Source organism: Abramis brama (assembly GCF_963993115.1).
Source record: "Abramis brama genome assembly, chromosome: 14".
Taxonomy (NCBI): Eukaryota; Metazoa; Chordata; class Actinopteri; order Cypriniformes; family Leuciscidae; genus Abramis; species Abramis brama.
This window is the reverse complement of record NC_139976.1, coordinates 24,818,139-24,832,399: the sequence shown is the minus strand read 5'-3', so window position 1 is coordinate 24,832,399 and position 14,261 is coordinate 24,818,139. Positions and strand designations below refer to the sequence as shown.

The 14,261-nt window shown below is 45.2% G+C and overlaps 1 protein-coding gene across 2 annotated transcripts in view; it reads left to right on the top strand.

Annotated features, from left to right (window-relative positions):
• plxdc1 (plexin domain containing 1) overlaps nucleotides 1-14,261 on the top strand; it is a 935,956-nt gene that overhangs the window by 893,981 nt on the left and 27,714 nt on the right. The gene's annotated exons all lie outside the window — the stretch shown is intronic.

Below are 14,261 nucleotides of genomic sequence, written 5' to 3'. Positions count from 1 at the left end.
AAAGTTGACAAAATCCAAATAAATGTCCAGTGATTGAGTATCTCTCATACATCCCACCAGTGCCATGTCATCTGCATATTTTATCAGCATCAAATTCTCATTATTACAGGTTATCTCATTTGTATAGATAGAAAAAAGAATCAGGGATAAAACACATCCCTGTGGTAGACCAGATTTTAAAACTACATTCTCTGACTTTTTACCATTTACTATCACGTGTTGGGGACGGTCCCGTAAAAAATTGTTAATCCATAAAATAAAGGTTTGATGCACATGAAGCTCCTCTAAACGCCTCAGAAGTGTATTTATGTTCACTGTATTAAAAGCAGATGAAAAGTCCATAAATAAAATCCTAATGTACGAGTTTGCCATGTCCAAATGCTTTACTGCCCTATCCAGCAAAGTGAGGGTGGCATCTTCAACTCCGCGCCCAGACCTATAAGCAAATTGTAGAGGGTCAAGTTTATCGGTCATTGCCTGGGAGAGTTGCTGACAAACTACTCTCTCCATGCACTTGCAGAGCACTGATGTCAAAGCTACTGGTCTGTAGTCCTCAATCGCCTTAGCATGAGCTTTTTTCGGTAACGGGATGATGGTGCTTTCCTTCCATGCCTGTGGTACAACATTAAAATCAAGAGACAGCTGAAAAAGTTGTGTCAACACACCCTTCAGCTGAGATGCACATTCCCTCAGTACCTTGCCCTTTATTCCATCCGGCCCTGATGCCTTTTGGGGTTTGACTTTCATTAAAACCTTTCCACATTTTGTTCCTCAATTCTTATGGGGAGAAAGTCAGAGTGCTCTGTAGGAATCCAGTGCTCATCTAAATAGTTATTATTAAAACGGGCATAAAACTGATTCAGTTCAGTAGCAAAGCTGACAGAGTCAGGGCATTGGATATTGTGTTGCTTCTGATTTCTTCCCATCATAGTATTTAGGCCCTGCCAGGCCATCCGTGCATTCCCCATTGTAAACTTTTCCTGTACCTTGCGTTTATATTGCTGTTTGGCCTGCTTAATTTTTAGCTTCAAATCTTTCTGTAATTTGTTAAAACCATATCTGTCTCCATTTAAAAAAGCTATTTTTTAAGATTTAAAAAATGTTTCAGATCCTTTGTAACCCAAGGCTTATTGTTAGGGTAACACCTCACATTTTTTACAGGAATGACACTGTCAACACAGAAATCTACGTACCCAGATATGAAAGCATTAAGCATATCTACATCATTTCCACAATCCTTAACAAATACATACCAATCTGTTACTTCAAAGCATCCTCTTAGTTTTTCAGTGGATTCAAAGTCCCATACCTGGACAGTCCTAGTTTGCACTTTCTCAGTTTTTAATTTTTGCTTATATCGAGGTAGAAGCAGAGCAGCATTATGATCGGAACGACCAAGAGGCGGGCGTGCCTTGGAGATGTAAGCGCTTGGTATATTTCCATAGCACAAGTCCAATGTTTTTTCCAGCCTAGTAACACACGTGACATATTGCTCCAGATGCGGCAGGTGTGTAGCAATGTCACATCGATTGAAATCTCTGAGCAAAAACACCGGCTGATCTCCAACTCTGTTTACAATATTATTAAAAATGTCTGCAATGCATTCAGCAGCTAATATAAAATCAGGTCCCGGGACGTACACCAGTATCACTGTTATTTGAGTAAATTCTCGAGGGAGATAATGTGGTCGAAAGGAAACCACCATGATTTCATAATGTTTTGAGCAGTCGGTTTCCCTCAGCGTAAAGTTTGTTGCCCATCTGTTATTCACAGCCATACACAGGCCCCCACAGACGATAGGAAAGGGCTTACACAGAGCGTATCTGTCACTGTTGTTCCGTGATAACCCATACAGTGAGATTATTGCATAACACTGGGAAAGCGTGCCCTTTCTTTGGAAGGGGAACGCTGCGGAAGCCACTTTCTTCGAGGGAGTTATGTGGAAAAAAACATATGGACTAGCCCGAAGGTTGTACTGCATATGAATATTGGGTAACTTAGCCCAAGGGAAAGACACGGGGCTTCGATTAGGAGCAGCCGTGGAAGTATACACATATGGAATCCCCGTAGGGTCACACATATGGAACCCAGCCTAACACCTGATCTCTGAAGGGAGTGGTAGGAACCTTGGGCACATAGCCAGGCCGGGTTCTCAGTACAACATGGTTGTCACCCGGCCCGAACTCTAGGCACGATTCGTCGACCGAAAATGCTTGCAGGCCCCCTACCCTCTTGATAAAGGCCAGTGCAATCAGCAGCAAAGTCTTCGAAGAGAGAAGCTTTAAGTCTGCTGACTGCAAAGGCTCAAAGGGAGCATCCTGAAGAGCTTGAAGCACCAGGGAAAGGTCCCAAGAGTGTATGGAGGGGGGAGGAGGAGGGTTTAACCGTCTCGCCCCCATAAGGAAACTGACGACCAGGTCGTGCTTTCCAACTGATTTGCCATCTATGTGGTCATGATAATCTGACATAGCGGCAGCATGTACTTTGAGGGTGGAGGGAGACAGCCTTCGCTCCAACCCTTGCTGCAAGAAGGAAAGCACGGACCCTATCGAACATCTTCGGGGGTCCTCTCGGCGAGAAGAAAACCACTCGACGAACAGGTTCCACTTCAAGGCACACGTCTCGTGGACGGCGCCCGTGCAGAAGTGATGGTGTTAAGTACCTCTGGGGGTAAGTCACCTAGAACCAGAGATGGAGTTTCCAGAGGTCCGGACGCGGGTGCCATAGGGTGCCCCGTCTCTGAGTCAGAAGGTCCTTCCTCAGAGGAATGGGCCAGGGAGGGACTGTCACAAGGAGCATGAGTTCTGGGAACCAGGTCTGGGTGGGCCAATAGGGGGCCACCAGAAGGACCTGCTCCTCGTCCTCCTTGACTTTGCACAGGGTCTGTGCAAGTAGGCTCACTGGGGGGAACGCATATTTGCGGAGGCCCCGGGGCCAGATGTGTGCCAGTGCATCCGTGCCGAGTGTTCCCTCAGTCAGGGAGTAAAACAGCTGGCAGTGGGAGGTCTCTGAGGAGGCAAACAGGTCTACCTGAGCCTCCCCGAACTCTCTCCAGATCAGCTGAACTGCCTGGGGGTGGAGCCGCCATTCTCCCGGGAGCACAGCTCACGATAGCTCGTCGGCCACACGGTTGAGCACACCGGGGACATACATGGCTCGAAATGACCTCAGATGCTTCTGACTCCAGAGGAGAAGATGGCGGGCGAGTTGCGACATGCGACGGGAGCGTAGACCACCTTGTTGGTTGATGTACGCAATGGTTGCAGTGTTGTCCGTACGGACCAGCATGTCTCTGCCCTGTAGCGGCCTCTTTAAGCGGCTCAGAGCAAGACGTACTGCTAGCAACTCGAGGCAGTTGATGTGCCAATGCAGTTGAGGGCCCGTCCACACCCCTGACACTGCATGCCCGTTGTACGTGGCACCCCAGCCGGTGGCAGAGGTGTCTGTGAACACCACAGCATGCCTGGACACCTGTTCCAAGGGGACTCCTGCCCGCAGGAACGAGGGGTCTGACCATGGGCTGAAGGTCTGGCGGCACGCCGTTGTGATTGTCACCCGGTGAGTGCCGTGATGACGTGATGGACTCGGCCATGAAGCCAGTGCTGAAGCGGTCTCATATGGAGCAGTCCAAGCGGAGTTACCGTTGCTGCCGCTGCCATATGCCCCAGGAGCCTCTGAAAGAATTTCAGTGGGACCGCCGTCCTGCCTTTGAAGGTGTTCAAGCAGTTCAGCACCGACTGAGCGCGTTGCTCTGTGAGGCGCGCTGTCTGTGCGACCGAATCCAACTCCATACCGAGAAAAGAGATCCTCTGCATGGGGGCGAGTTTGCTCTTCTCCCAGTTGACCGGAAGACCCAACTGGCTGAGGTGCCTGAGCGCGAGGTCCCTGTGTTCGCATAACTGATCTCGAGAGTGTGCTAATATGAGCCAGTCGTCGAAAAAGTTGAGTATTCGCATGCCCTGTTCTCTCATGGGAACAAGGGCCCCCTCCGTGACTTTCGTGAAGACACAGGGAGACAGGGACAACCCGAAGGGCAGGACCTTGTTCTGATATGCTCGACCCTCGAACGCAAATGTTGTGCACGGCAGAGGCTTCCCCATACGTAAGCCTTGCCGGTTAGGTCTGACGAGTACTTACAGGCCCGGGAATGGAGACACGGTTCTCCGCGCCAAGTGGAGTTAGGGCACAGCTGCATAGCAACGGCCCGCTCCACTGGCGGGATACGCGTGTATCCCTTAGCCGCCGCGCAATCAAAAGTTGTGAGGGAGGAGGAGCCATCGGAACGGTTTCTGACAGTAAAAGGTGCAATCCCGCGATCCCAGGTAACAACTGCATTCACAGAAACACACAGATAGAATGTCATCTTTATGAAGACGAGTTCTATCTGTGTAAGCTCTTTTAGGGACTGCTCTCATTAGTGCTGAAGCACGTAGGGCAGCGGTCACTGCGAACACAGACAGGAATGTGCAACTGTCTGTGCGCTCTCTCTCCTCGCTGGTCTTACCAGCCGTGAAAACGGCCTTTGAGTGCTCTCAAGCGCACCTTACCAGCTGTGAGAACAGCTTTTGTTTGCTCAAGTCAAAACAAAAACAAAAATAAAAGAAAGAGAGAGAAAAAAGACCGCTCGCGCTGCTGTGCTGTGTCACCCGCACCAGTGTGGAGAGGTCCGAAGAAGAAGCTCGCTCAGTTTCACAATCTCCTTGAAGATATGTAGAACACATCGAAGTGCTTGGCTCCGAAGCAAAAAGCTGAAATGCAATCGCACCCGCTACTCATTATATACCCGCCCTGCGGGGCTGAACAGCTAATGCAAATGATTGCATGCCAATGTGTATTAGCTCGTTTTAGTTTCACTTGAAGTAGATTGGCCTCTCTAGCAAGATTCATATCAGTCGGTCACGACGTACGTAGAGAGTGAACGACCGATAAGGGAACTAAAATACAGCTCAAATGTAAAATAGAAAACATTTATTTGGTTCTTAGATCTTTTTGCTGCTTATCCATGCTGTACTTCGACGACTGGTCATGTTAGTGTATTGTATTAGTGTAGAATATAAATATTACTATATTACTAACCAGACTGACTTTATTTTCTGTCTGTCATGTTCTGGGTTTTGTTTCTTGTTCCTGGTTCTTGTCTTGTCATGTGATTCCCTGTTTGTCATGTGATCCTGCCATGTGTCTTGTCATTGGTTAATCATCTGATTATTATTCACAGGTGTCCCTTGTCTTGCCATTAGTCTTGTGTATTTAACCCTTAGAGGTCGGCAATCACGCCGGCGTGATCTGATCGCTTTTTTCCTTATCAGTGCAAAAAGTAATCAAAATTCTAATATTAATTTTTATTTTATATGCTTGTGTTATACATCAATCGATCCTGTTAAATGTGTATTGTTTTTGTGTATACTCACAATAAAAACAAACTGTTGTGCTTTTTGCCAAATAAAGAAAAATAAACACGAGGCGAGTTCTGCCTTCTCTCTGCCAGTGTAGTCCATTCTGAAACGCGTCCGAAAATGAATCATAACTCAGCGAATACTTCTCACACAGGCACGTGAGATATGTCTCTATGAAGCTTGAAATCTCTTCTTTTAAATAATTTAGTAATTTAGTAATTAAATAGTAATTTATATAAAAAACAAATGTTTTCAACTCATGTAATCCGTTTGAAAGCAAGGAGAGGTACCGTTTTTCCTTCTGCCTCATTATCTCTAAATGAGCTGAGGCCGCCCCGCCCCCCGGCGCGATTCACATGTAAATAGTTAGGTGATCTAGTATGCATCACATACGCCCCCCGATCAATGCCTCAGACGACGAACGGCAGCATTTTGAAGAGCGAATTCCGCCGAGGACACAATTTCGGAGTAAGTTTTACTTAAAAGTCTTTTGTCTTTTATTTTTCGTGTTAGCATTTATGAGGAAAAAACAATATTACGTGACAGTTCTCCATTATGGACGCGAGCGCTCTAAAAAAAGCACTAAAAGACTTTCAAACTTTCACAGAGACCAAAAAACAGAAAGTACAAATCCTTTCTTTAAAACGAATTTCGTTTTGTATCAATTGTATCTTAATTTTAATAATTTTTTCATTAACAAATTTCCTGGATTTAAAGTAAATATAGGCTAGCAATCACAACATAAGGTGCTTGAACTGGAGATCATCATGAACCAGACCGTAGCCTACTCGCCTCACATGTCTAAAAAATGTGAAATATATTTACAGAAAGCTGGTTCTAAACAAAACCATCCAAAACAAAAAACTATGTAGCCTAATAAATGTGCATTTCTCCGTTGCGTTCACTAGCCTACTGCGAAGATCGCGAGTCAATAGCCTATCGTCAACTTCATCTTTGCCAGAAATTAAATTTAAATCGCGTGTGTGAATGAATGATGATGTTTTAGCAAACTGTATTGCTATACTGAGATGAGTAAAAATCGACTGAAATATGTTGAAATAAAATGTAGGCTATTTGTATAAGCAACGTATTAAACTGCAAATTAACAATTAACCCTAATATTTCATGAAAACAACGTTACAGTCAGGCGAAATATGAAAGACAACATCTTGTTGACTAGATTTGGGTACAGTTTTTACTGTAGAATATACTGCCACGTCAAATAAGCTTTTGTTTAGCAATTCCTAAAGTCAAAATTAAAGTCATCAACTAAGATGTTAGCTGTTCCAATGTTGACTATATTCAAACTAATGAATACATAGATAAAATGTAGGCCTATAATCATTATTTTTTACAAAGAAAGAGTACACTTGAAATATTGTTGAAATTGTAATTATTGTTGTAATTGTAACCATTTTAATAAAATAGCAAAACATATTTACAAGATAGATGTAAGCAAAATCTTAAATGGTCAATATAAGTCTTCTAAATATATCTTTTGTCCTTGCATTGTGGCTCAGTCAGTTTCACACCTGAATGCATGGCTCATTATGCAGAGTGGGTGGGACATTGTATTCTAAGGTGTAAACCACTCCTCGTTCACGCCCCCTCGCATATTGGCTTTCCAAGCAAAACCTGTTTTACATCAATTTAAATCAATGTATGGTTTTATGTGAACGATAAAGCAAGACTATTTTCACATAATTTTGAAGAAAAAACTCTAGGCGAGGACATCCATTAGTCAAAAGTCTTATTGACACATATTTACTATGTGTTTTGTGGCCTTATTTCAGAAATTTTAGTTTTTAGTTTTTTCAATAACCATGCATAAACATTATTCTCTCAAAAATGAAAACATGTACATACACGTGGCTCACATATTATGGTAGCCCTGTTTGTGCTTTATAGAGTGAATTTACACCTTTGCCATTAATATGTTTATAAGCAACTGAAAAAAGCACAAATGTCAGGGCATGTCAGAACATCTCAAGGGCCCCAAAAACAGCCCAGACCCCAGAGGGTTAAGCCCTCATGTTTGCCCTGTGTCTTTGTCTAGTATTGCATGTTTTTCCAGGTTCTTGTCTTTGTCTTTGTTTCCAGTTTCCAGCCTTTGTTTAATGTTTGTTTTGTTAATTAAAGTTGCTTTTGGGTTCACTTCAACTTGCCTCCAGGATTACATCATTACACTGTCACACGTCTACAGAATTTTTTATTGAGAATTAACAGAGGTTTAGATGTTGATGTCTTATTGAAAATGTTTTCATTTGAGGTCACCATCATGGAGAGGATGAAACAGATGAAGATGATTTTACTGATGAAATCCATACGAATATAGATGAAGATGAGGAAGAGGAAAATGATGATTGAGAGTTTATATTCTACACTAATACAATACACTAACATGACCAGTAGTCGAAGTACAGCATGGATAAGCAGCAAAAAGATCTAAGAACCAAATAACTGTTTTCTATTTTATGTTTGAGCTGTATTGTAGTTTCGCCATTTGGCTGTAAAGAATGTTTACCTGTACAGAAGGTTACTAACGTTTACTCTATTGAAAGTTCGTTTTTTGATAACAGACTGCACACTAGAGTCATCTTTATTCCTTGTGTTGCGAGGACTTTGTGGACTTATGGAACCCATATGGAATGGTAATGCTTGACAGTTCTGTTTTCTCCGATTTGAGGTACAGTGGAGAACTTTGGTTATACCAGCTATAATCCTCTAGATAGAAAGGTCATCTTGGACTTAAATTGAAGCTTATAAACTTGGAAAGTTTTTCATGTACATTTGAGGCAGTGATATATATATATAATAAAATGCTTGAAAATGATCACTTTTGATGACAATTTGTCAGGCGGACAAAACATTTTTTGTCTTTTGGGGTATGTTGAGGGTGATATTTGACAGCAAAAAGGCAGCAATCCCCAGAATCTTTTTCTGCTAGTTTCCCCTATGTGTCAGGATACACCATGCAAAATTTTAGGGTTATATGGCCATTTATGTAGCTGCAGTAAAGCTTTTCCCAAAAAGGGTGTTTTTTGGCCCCTGAGACCAAACGGGGCCTAGTTATCAACTTGTGATGGCCCAAGGTATAAGATAATAGGAAATAATAGTGAAAAAAAGGTAGAAAAAAACATCCTGAGGAGTGGATCTGGCTCCCGGCCTATAACAAAGCTCCGAAAAGTGTTTCGAATCAATAAATGAACATTTCAGAAGTTTTTATTTTTGACAAATATCCTATTAAACTATAAACAAAGAGGATAGTAGAGTTGAGATTCGAACTCAGAGCGCTTGAACCACCGTGACACACAAGTTGAAGCATTGACCATACAGCTATCGCCTGAATTTTGTTTAATGAGCATGAGCTTGACGTCTTATGCTTACGTAAAGCCTCATTGATGTGACATTTTTCTATTTCAATGTTTTCATTATTTATTAAAGAAAATTATGCTAATCATAACAACCTACTGTAGCCTACGCTTATTTAAATATTAATTAATACTAAACAAAAATGCTGCCGACTAACATCGATTACCCAGCAAACATTTGGACGTTTAATGACCATTGAAAAGACGTCCGTCACGTCCCGTCATGGTTGAAAAATAGTTCCAAAATGAAAATTGAACCGACGTCTTTGACGTCGTCTGGCCGTGAATTCCACGTCTTTTCTGCCCTGGACGTTTAAATGGGTTTATTTTTTTTAGTTCTTCTGGATGTTTATAAGATGTGTTGCTGCCAAATGTATGTGTATATATAATCCTGCATATAAAATAATCACACCCATATTGTGTAACATCGTGAAAGGCAATCATTTAGGCTATTTTTACACATCTGAACTTGACAAAAGTTCTAAAAAGGTCCAAAATCGGTCCAGTCAGACCTGAACGTCTATAAAACCGTTTAATCACGTGTACATCAACACATTATTTGTGGACAAAAGCAAAAAAGAGTGCTATAATTTATCACAACATTTTATTGTGAATATTACATTTGAAATGTCTTCCAGTTGTTAAACAGCTACTATTCAAAAAAGATAATAGAAATAGTACAATGTGGTAAATTCTGTGGTAATGGCATTTTCTCTAACAGTTTCACATTAAGGTTAAGCAGACATTAATCAAACCAGAATATAACAAAAGTACAGGAACAGTCAACACATTCTATGTTTAGAGTCTTTCTATAATATGCCATCATTGATGAATAGAAGTCAGAGCTGTGGCAGTACTAAGTTTCAGTTACTAACAGTCTTGCATTACTGTTAAACAGCCATAAATAAAAGTTTTTAGAGTCTATGAAGTCTGTTTATGGCTTTATGGTTTTTGTTTTGTTTATGGCTCATTTTTTAAATCCACCACCCCCAGCTCTTCCTGGAGCGTTCTTCAGGTGTTCCTCCGCTGCTGCATCAATGTCTGAGTCTGTAGCATTTGGGCTCCACCTCATCACAGCATCTGAGGAAAGAGAATATGGTTTAAAAAAAAAAAAAAAGGTAAATGACGTACTTTTTTTTTTTTTTTTAAATGTCGGGAAATAACCATGTTATTTTACTGCATAATAATCTTATGCCAATAAAAGATGTTCTGCATTAAATGTGTTCGAATAGTGAAAAAAAAAAAAAAAAAAAAACAGCATTTGCCCTCTTCAATACTGAGCCCTTAAGAAAGACCCATTCACTAGGTGTGTAACTGTAAAAGTGAAAAGGACATTTCTGATAAAGACAGGTGGTCTTTTAAAGAATGTCCCCTGAATAGATAAAAGTTAACAATAAAAATTACATTAATATTAGACAAGGAACAAGAGTTTTTTTTTTTAATGTCATAAGGCCAAAATTACCTTGAATTACATCGTACAAAGCGTTCGTGTAGCGTTGAATGACTTCTTTTCAATTTGGCCACCACTCCTCATATTGAAAATCGCCATTAAGGCATTTGACATGAGTCTGTGAAAGAAATTACACAGGATTACTTCACCTCAAAAAAAAAAAAAAGAAATTCCAAGTAAAGGTCAATTCAGGGGAGACTGAATTGACAACGAGCGAAAACAATGGTATCAATAATCATTCAATACTTGGTTAAATACTTGTACTTCTAACAAAGGTTGACAACAAACTCCAAATAAGCCAGTGTTTTAAACACACCATATATAGTTAGTTAAATTTTATTTCTGTGTCATGCCAAACATTTGGCCCATCCCACATGGGATTACAAGACACCACAAACTTATTTAGCAAACATCTTCCGGTCGCATATACAAATCATTCGGAGAAATACATGAATACAAATATATACATACACATATACACACACACACAGCATATACAAACAAATCCTCGTCTACAGATCATCTCGATAAAGAGCTTTTTTCCTCTTCTCCCAGGCTTTCTCAAGATAATTGGCTAATTTATATGTTTCATATGTGAACAGCCATCTCAGTCTTTGAGCATCATCCATATTTACCAAATCAATCTCTGATTTTATCTTACAAAACAAAAAAATTCGTCCCGGTTACTGATGTAACCCTCGTTCCCTGAAGGAGGGAACGGGAGACGTAACGTCGACGTGACGACGTAATTGGGATCACTTCAGGGAGCCCTATCAACTTCGAGTGTCTACAGAACGAGCCAATGTACGTTGGCGTGCGTGAATCTCGTCACGCGCCCCCGCCCCGCCGCGCGGGTATAAACAGGAAGCGGGCGCACGAACACATTGTTTTCCGCTGAGGAGCCGAGATTTGTGACGGCCATGCAGCGATGGTCAGCAACGGTGGCGACGGGACGTCCGCAGGGAGCTGGTCGTGGAAGAATACACATATGGGATCGCCGCAGGGATCACCACATATGGAACCAGCCTAGCACAAGTTACACAAGCATACGAGCACTAGGCCTGGCGTCGGACGCTCCGCAACGTCCGACTGCCGAAGGGGTGCGGAGGAACTCACAGGGTTCGCCAATTGGGGAACTCGACTGGAGCAAAAAAGCGCACGTATCCATTCCTAGGAAGGGAGTGGCGCAGCAAGCCGACACTAGAGCGGGAACTTCGGTGTTACCGGCTAGATGAAGCGAGCACACAGGAAGAAACCGGCTCAACACGTAGGCTATAAAACCTAGCGAACGTGTTAGGTGTCGCCCAGCCCGCAGCTCTACAGATGTCTGACAGCGAGGCGCCGTGTGCCAGCGCCCAGGAAGAAGCGACACCCCTAGTGGAATGGGCTTTCAACCCGGGCGGGCAGGGCACGCCTTGGGCTTCGTAAGCCAAGGCGATGGCATCTACTATCCAGTGGGCCATCCTCTGCTTGGAGACAGCCTTCCCCTTCTGCTGGCCTCCGTAACAGACGAAGGGCTGATCTGAGGTCCTGAGGCTTTGCGTTCAGTCCACGTACAGACGCAGAGCGCGAACGGGACAGAGAAAAGCCAGGGCTGGGTCTGCCTCCTCCGAAGGCAGCGCTTGCAGGTTCACTACCTGGTCCCGGAAGGGAGTGGTAGGAACCTTGGGCACGTATCCGGGCCGGGGTCTCAGGATCACGTGAGAGTTATCCGGGCCGAATTCTAGGCACGATTCGTCGACCGAAAATGCATGCAGGTCCCCTACCCTCTTGATAGAGGCCAATGCAACCAGGGGAACTGTCTTACAGGACAAGATTTTTAACTCAGCTGATTGCAGAGGCTCAAAGGGTGGTCTCTGAAGTGCCGAAAGGACCAGAGACAAATCCCAAGAGGGTATAGAGAGTGGGCGAGGAGGATTCAGTCTCCTCGCTCCCCTCAGGAACCTGACAATCAGGTCGTGCCTTCCCAAAGACTTACCATCAACAGCATCGTGATGTGCGGCAATAGCGGCAACATACACTTTAAGGGTGGAGGGAGACAGCCTTCGCTCCAGCCCTTCTTGCAGGAAGGAAAGCACGGCTCTGATCGAGCAAGATTGGGGGTTCTCCTTGTGAGAGGAGCACCAGTCAACGAACAGGTTCCACTTCAACGCATAGAGGCGCCTCGTAGAGGGGGCTCTAGCGGAAGTGATGGTATCAACTACCGCAGGGGGTAGGTCACCTAGAACCTCCGCGTCCCGTCCAGGGACCAGACATGGAGTTTCCAGAGGTCTGGACGCGGGTGCCATAGAGTGCCCCGTCTCTGAGAGAGCAGGTCCTCTCTCAGAGGGATGGGCCAGGGAGGGGCTGTCGCGAGGAGCACTAGTTCCGGGAACCAGGTCCGGTTGGGCCAATATGGCGCAACTAACAAGACCTGCTCCTCGTCCTCCCTGACTTTGCACAAGGTCTGTGCAAGAAGGCTCACTGGGGGAAACGCATACTTGCGAAGGCCCTGGAGCCAGCTGTGTGCCAGAGCATCCGTGCCGAGGGTCCCCTCGGTCAGGGAATAGAACAACTGGCAGTGAGACGTGTCCGGGGTGGCAAACAGATCTACCTGTGCGGTCCCGAAGCGCCTGAAAATCAGCTGGACCACCTGGGGATGGAGTCGCCATTCTCCCGGTAGCACCTGCTGCCGTGAGAGCTCGTCGGCTGCACGGTTGAGCAGGCCCGGAATGTAAACGGCACGAAGCGACCTCAGATGCTTCTGACTCCAGAGGAGGAGATGGCGGGCGAGTTGTGACATGCGGCGGGAGCGTAGACCACCTTGGCGGTTGATGTACGCAACGGTCGCAGTGCTGTCCGTACGGACCAGTACGTGCTTGCCTAGTAGCAGCGTTTTGAAGCGGCTCAGTGCAAGACGTACTGCTAACAACTCGATGCAGTTGATGTGCCAATGCAGTTGAGGCCCCGTCCACAGACCTGAAGCTGCATGCCCGTTGTACGTGGCCCCCCAGCCGGTGGCAGAGGCATCCGTGGAGAACACAGAGTGCCTGGACACTTGTTCCAGGGGAACACCTGCCCGCAGGAACGAAGGGTCCGACCACAAGCTGAGAGTTTGGCGACAGTGCGGAGTCACTTGGACCCGGCACGAGCCGGTCTGCCACGCCCATCTCGGGACTCGATCGTGGAGCCAGTGTTGGAGCGGCCTCATATGAAGCAATCCGAGCGGCGTAACCACGGCTGCAGATGCCATATGCCCCAGGAGCCTCTGAAAAAGTTTCAGTGGTGCCGCTGTTCTGCGTCTGAGCGTGCTCACACAGGTCAACACTGACTGGACACGGCCTCGGTGAGGCACGCTGTCATGTTGATCGAGTCCAACTCCATACCGAGAAAAGAGATCCTCTGCCCGGGAATGAGTTTGCTCTTTTCCCAGTTGACCCGAAGCCCTAGGTGGCTGAGGTGACTGAGCACCATGTCCCTGTGTTCGCACAACTGATCTCTCGACTGGGCCAGAATAAGCCAGTCGTCGAGGTAGTTGAGGATGCGAACCCCACGCTCGCACATGGGAGCAATGGCCGCATCTGCGACTTTCGTGAAGACGCGGGGCGACAGGGCCAGCCCGAAGGGTAAGACCTTGTACTGATATGCCCGCCCCTCGAACGCAAAGTGAAGAAACGGTCTGTGTCGAGGGAGAATCGAGACATGAAAGTACGCGTCCTTCAGGTCGATCGCTGCAAACCAATCTTGGGGACGGATGCATTTGAAAATGCGTTTCTGCGTAAGCATCTTGAATGGTAGCCTGTGAAGGGACCAGTTCAGGACGCGCAGGTCCAAGATTGGTCGTAACCCACCACCTTTCTTGGGTACAATGAAGTACGGGCTGTAGAAGCCAGTCTTCATATCGGCTGGAGGGACCGGCTCGATCGCGTCCTTCGCCAGTAGGACTGCGATCTCTGCCCTGAGCACAGGGGCATTGTCCACTAGAACACGGGTGAACAGAATGCCCTTGAAAGCAGGGGGACGCCGGGCGAACTGAATCGCATAGCTGAGTCTAATGGTACGGAT